General features: G+C 32.8%; 1 non-coding gene across 1 annotated transcript; it reads right to left on the bottom strand.

Annotated features, from left to right (window-relative positions):
• Window positions 1-5,720: 5,720 nt before the first annotated feature.
• LOC116280400 (U6 spliceosomal RNA) lies at window positions 5,721-5,824 on the bottom strand. Its single transcript, XR_004189789.1, has one exon. It is a non-coding gene; the product is annotated as a U6 spliceosomal RNA (small nuclear RNA).
• Between the last annotated feature and the right edge of the window lie 390 nt (window positions 5,825-6,214).

Genomic DNA, 6,214 nt, shown 5'->3' with positions numbered 1-6,214 from the left:
GGTCCAGTTTTGCACTAGAAAATCTTAAAAAGATCACGCCTAGGCATATAGTTTGTGAACATTTTAACAGGGCTGTTCTATCTGAGATTAGAATATATTGGTTTGAAGATTTACTGATCTCAGTAAATCTACAATAAGCAGTGTCAGAATACAGTGCATTTTAAAGTGCACTTCTGAATAGAGGTAGCCAATAACCATAGGTTTATATTGATCAGTGTTTCCTCAGGAAATTAATAAAGGGACCCTCCCAAAATTACCACTGTAAGCATGTTCATCAGACAATTGAGATGTGGAAAGGTCTTGGAAAGTTTTCATTCTAATCATCTCTTTACATGTAGAAGGAATAAGAATAAATGACTTATCTATCTGTTTTCATTTGCTGCTCTAAGAAATTACTACAAACTTAGTTCTTAAAACAACATAGTTTATCATTTTACACTTCTGTTGGTTAGAAGTCCAATTTGTGTCTCACGGTGCTAAAACCAAGGCATCAGCAGAACTGTGTTTCTTTCATGAGCCTCTAGGGGTGGATGTGTTTCCTTTCCTTTTCCAGCTTCTAGAGGCCACCGAAATTATTTAGCTTATGACTTCCTTATTCCATCTTCAAAGCCAGCAACATTATATCTCTGCAGTTATTCTTCTGTGATATCCTTCTTGCTCTGACAGCAGTAAGACTCAGGTAGTCAGGTTGGGCCCACCAAAATAATTCAGCATTAGCTGTCCATCTAAAGGTCCTTCATCTTAATCATACTTGAAGAAGCTCTTTTACCACGTGAAGTAAGATATTCACAGGTTCCAGGCATTAAGATATAGGCATTTTTAGAGGGTGAATATTCTGCCTACCATATGCAATGGTCAGAACTGATATTAGACTAGAAGTCTTAAAATTCACAGTCACACGTTGGTTCTACCACATTACAAATCATTTGTATCATGTAAAGAAGAGATAATTTGTTAATTATTACTATCTTTTAAAGTAGATAGATTACTTTAAAGGAGAAAAAGTACTGTCCTTCTTATTGGCAAAGGGCCACAAAGTACCCTGAATTTATCTTAACCGAACATTTTATAACTTTGAAAGACTACAACTAAGATTGCTAGGGAGGAACTGAAAAATGACTACACATTTGGAAGATCCATGCAGGAAATATGCAATAAAAGTGGATTTCAGGAGTCAGACATGAGAAATGAGGATAGTTGGCATGGCCATTGGTTAACTTGGCTCTGAGACTTTAAGAATTGTGATACATGATAAATAACATTCAAAGGTTCAGTGACATAATTCCTCTTTCATGACTGACAGGCCTTCATCAAAGACTTACAGAAAAGCACTTTTTTTTTGTATTAGCATTTGCTTGCCCTAGTTGAAAGATGTGGAAACGTCAGGGCAAAGGGGTGCTTGAAATTGTTACCAAACTGAAAAGAGCATAAACAGAGGAAGATAAATAAATGAAGGTAACAGAACTACAAGTGGTTAATTGATTATTTGTAGAAATCTTGGAGAAATCACCATTCCTTTCACAGAATGTAAAACAGATGTTCTATCTTACCTAAATGTTAAGGGATAGGGTGATCCTAACTGATGACTGAGTTATAAGTTTTGTGCCTTTTACACTTTTTTACCAATACTAAATTCACATTCAAGAGTCTCTTAGTTAGTATATGAAAAAAAATTAATTTCCCATCAACCTAAAAACATCCACCTAAAGAACTGCTCCTCTCAATTTTGAAATTTACTTTAAAAAAACAATGCAATCATTTATGATAATTACAAATAAGTGTCAATTTCACCACAACCTTACCAGTTCTGGGCTATATTGATGTTTTTATGCTCTGACAATCTATATGATGATGAGTGATATCCCATTAATATTTTAATTTGCATTTTATTTTTATTGAGTAATTTTACAATGTCTGAATTCAGGTACTTTTAATCAAATTGTGTATACTTTTCTTTCACTAATCCAGTTTTCTTTTTCATTTTGCCATGTTCTGGGTATGCAATGATAAACTAAAAAGTTCTGTTCCCCAGTGTCACAGAGCTTATAATCTAACAGGCAAGACAGAAAATAATTAAGTAAAAAAACCATGGCATAAATCTGTGATGGAGAACTAAGTGTGGTTTGACAGAGGGGTGTGGGGAGAGTTTAGTAGAAGAGTTGCCTAACAAAGCTTGCAAAGTCAGCTTAACAATGTCCTTTGCATATTCGAAGGGGCCAATATGACCTGATGTATATGTTGTCTCATGAAGAGACATTTCTGGAAGGAAAAAAGGGCAGAATTTACTTTATTTCATTACCAAAGTACTCTATGACTGGCTCCGTTTCTCATTTTGTTCTATATGGCCCTGTCTACTAAGTACCATACCAAGATGGTTACTTAGACCACACAGGAATGGGTATCCTCATTTACTACTAAAAGACAAATGAGGCACAGAGCATTTAACTTGTTTGTGAAGGTCAAATCCCAACCTTGTTCAAAACCTTGGCCTTTGCCCTATTCAATACAGGACCTTTGAGATCATGTGGTGATTTCTTTTTACTTGGTGGTTGAGGATTGTCACTTGGCAGGCTAGGAATATCAAGTACCTGAAAATTTAATAATTTGACTTAAAATATTGAAATATATTGTAACATAAAATTTATTATATTAAAAACATAGAGCTTGTTTTACTATCTTTTATTTGCATCTTTAAAGCTAGCAAAATGCACTCTCAAAAGTAAGAAGCACCTATTTTTTGAGACTTTTGTCTCAATTGGGCAGAGTAAAGAGAGTGAGTTTTCCTCTACTGAACCTCCACTTTGATCATTTCAAGGGCGAGAAGCAGAGAGAGAATAGGAGAATTGAAAAGAAAATGAGAAAGGATGAAGAAGGAAGCAGAACTATGAGGACAGAGACAGGAGAATAAAAGGTGATGCACAAGACTCCCTCAGAGAGGAGGGAATAGGGGGAAACCATCTTTAAAAAAGATAAAAATGAGTCTTCTTTCTTCAACTATGAACTGCTCAGTCTCAACTATAATAATGTGTGGCAGAGGAAGATGGTATTATAATATTTAGTATATCTATCCAGTTCTCTTTTCCCTTATACTGCATGTCCCTTCCCAGAGATTTATTTCATTCAATTGATTGTCACATACTCCATCCCTCCCTCTCCGCTCAACTGCTAATTTTTGTTAATTAATATTCATCAACAGATATAATCACTAAGTTGTACTTCAGCAACTAAGATAGGTACACATTCTGTGATTCTCTTATTATGAAGTTTTCACTCATTTTATAATTTAGAGTTTTCTGAAAATAAAATAAAATTTAAAAGAATATTTTTTATTGGGGAATCATAGGCAAATGAAAAGATGTCTAAAGGAACTAAAGGTTACATTTTCTAAGTGCATACTTTCATTTTCCTGTTTTATTGTTCAGATTTGAAATAGGATATATGTGCAATATCAGAGGAAATATATACATATTTCATAGGAATTACATACATTTAGATTCCAAAGCAAAAAGGTTCACATAATTTTATAATATAACTTAGTATACTTTCTTTTTATATTTGATCACAAGTCCATATTTTGTATCACTATAAAGGGATTCATATGCTAATTTATATTTTAATTCTTTTGCTACAAAAGAAAAATTAAATTGATTTTAACATATTACTTATTATTTTTGTTAAATATTTGTGAGACTACCTATTCATATGAATCTTAAATAAGCAATAGATTTAGAAGCATACATTTTTCCTTTGAAATGAGTATGGTCATAAGTATAGTCATATGGGAATTCATGCAGACAAAAAAAACCAAAACATTTTAAAGGATTACATTTTCAGGGTGTTCAGAAAATGTGTCCTCCAGAGAAAGCTTTCATTGGTGCTATAATAACTGTGTAAAGACATTCTGTGTGGCAAAATGTAGTTCTCATTATATCTTAGAGACTGACAACTGACTTCAGCTGATGGCAGATGAGAACAAAGCACATACAAGAAAAACTGAACACCTTCCGTTTACTGATGCAGTTGGAAAAAAGATACTCCCTAGGAATAAAATGTTCAAAAGAGATCTAAGTGGGAGAGACTCTGTAATGATAAATGAAATTGTATGGTCTCTCCATGGCCCATAAAATTGGATTTTATTTTATTCTAATTGGTTTTTGATTTAAAATGCCTAGCACAAATAAAAATCTTAAAAGGAGAAGAAGCTTAAAAGAACAATTTCAGTATCTTTATTTTATGAATTTTGACCTTAGTAGTTCTCTATTGAACTATGTAACCATTTTATCATTATTGAATAATAGTACATTGACTCTCTGAAATGAACATATTGTAGGAAAATCATACAAATTTCTTGTTCACCTGAGTCGGCTTCAAAAGAATGTTTACATAAGCTAACCCATTTATTTGTGCTTGATATAACTGCCAGAGAGCAAACATTTATGAACTATTCATCTTTGCCTTCTACTTTTCAGTTTCTTACAATTAACTATAAATGAAACAGAATGTTTTAAAATGTATAATCCTCCAGTTAACTTAAAAAATGACTTTATGCACTTTACTAGATTCTGTAGATGCTACAAAATGACAAGACCCTCGAAGGATGTGTAATTGTGTATGACAAATGGCAGAATTTGCCAGCCGAGGGAATTAAGGGTATGACGTTTCCTCAGATGTTTTGTTCAATGTCAGGTATATAAAAATGGAATTAATTCAGATAAAGATGAAGAAGAGAAGAATGTGAGGAACTCTAAATTACTTCACAAGACATATGATGGAAGGCAGCGTGGCATCTTAAAATCACAAACAGTGAGCTCACAAGGGAAGGAGGTATATGTCTTCAGTATTTGAAAGCCTGTCATGAGCAAGGGGATTAATGTCTGTTTTAGATAAAGTTTTTCAAAAATAGATTTGTGTTTAAGTGAAGGCAGGGTTTTGTGCCAGAGGGATCCAAGTCTGTCTGCTGCCTAAGATAATGAGTACCCTGTCCCTATAGGATTAAAGCATTGATTCAACATACATTGAAGATGAATGGTTTGGAAGAAATTTACCAGTCAAATAGGGAATATCTATTCAGTGCTATTGGAATTAATTTTACTTTTCTTTTTTACTCAATTTGAGCAACTTGATGGCCTAAACATATAATATTGGCATAAGCGTGCATGGGTGTATGTTTATAATCCAGCCACTGCATTGACTATAATGATTAGATCAATGAGTTACAACGGCAGTGTAAGATTATTAAATGTATATGATAATGCAATATTATTTGAAGGTGAAATGTAACAAATTAAAAATGCATATTGTAACTCTAGAAAACTCACTGAAATTAAAACAAGGGAAATGAGCTAAAGAGCCAATAATTAACAAAATATAGAATATAAATGTACTCAAACAAAAACAAATGGCAAAGAAAAAAGGGGGGTACAAAGTCCAGATAAAAACAAATTGGAATCAAATAGCTAAATTTATAACAAGATTGGATATGTAGATGTTTATCTAAACATATTGGTAATCACAAAATATTCTAACAGGTTAAACATCCTAATTAAAAGGTAGAGATAATCAAACTTATGTAAAAGCAGAATTGTCATGTTGCCTACATGAAAACTATAGTGGATCTATTTTTATTTTTTTATTTTTTGTCAAAATTAATTTATTTTTCATTCATGGGTATTTATTTTGAAATAAAATCCTAAAATCATAGTGGGATCACTATCATCATCAAAAAATATGGAACACTGATGAATTTGCATGTCATCCTTGCGCAGGGGCCATGCTAATCTCTGTATCATTCCAATTTTAGTGTATGTGCTGCAGAAGCAAGCACTAGTGGATCTTTTTAAAAACCATATCTAGATTGATAGTAAAAGTTTAAAAAGAAATGTTCTATGCAAATACTAGTAAGATGTAGTGAGTGTATCAGTATCAGAAAAATTAGTCTGAAGAAGGACTATTTCCTATGTAGAAAGGAGTATTTAATAATACTGTCCATCAACAAGGTAGAACAGGCCTCAAGTATGTAGGTACTAGTGCAAAGATTTCAAAATAAATAAAACAATACATGACAGACTTAAAGAAATGCAAATTCATTTAGCCATAATTGAGTAACAAGAGCCAGATTTACCCTTACATATAGAAACTGGACAAAATATGTGAAGCAATGATTTTGAGACATTGGACAACAGAAAGTACGGACTCTGAGCCTTGGTAACAGAAT

This window comes from Vicugna pacos, chromosome 4 (genome assembly GCF_048564905.1).
Source record: "Vicugna pacos chromosome 4, VicPac4, whole genome shotgun sequence".
In the NCBI taxonomy this organism is placed as follows: domain Eukaryota; kingdom Metazoa; phylum Chordata; class Mammalia; order Artiodactyla; family Camelidae; genus Vicugna; species Vicugna pacos.
This window is presented reverse-complemented; position numbering and strand designations above follow the sequence as displayed.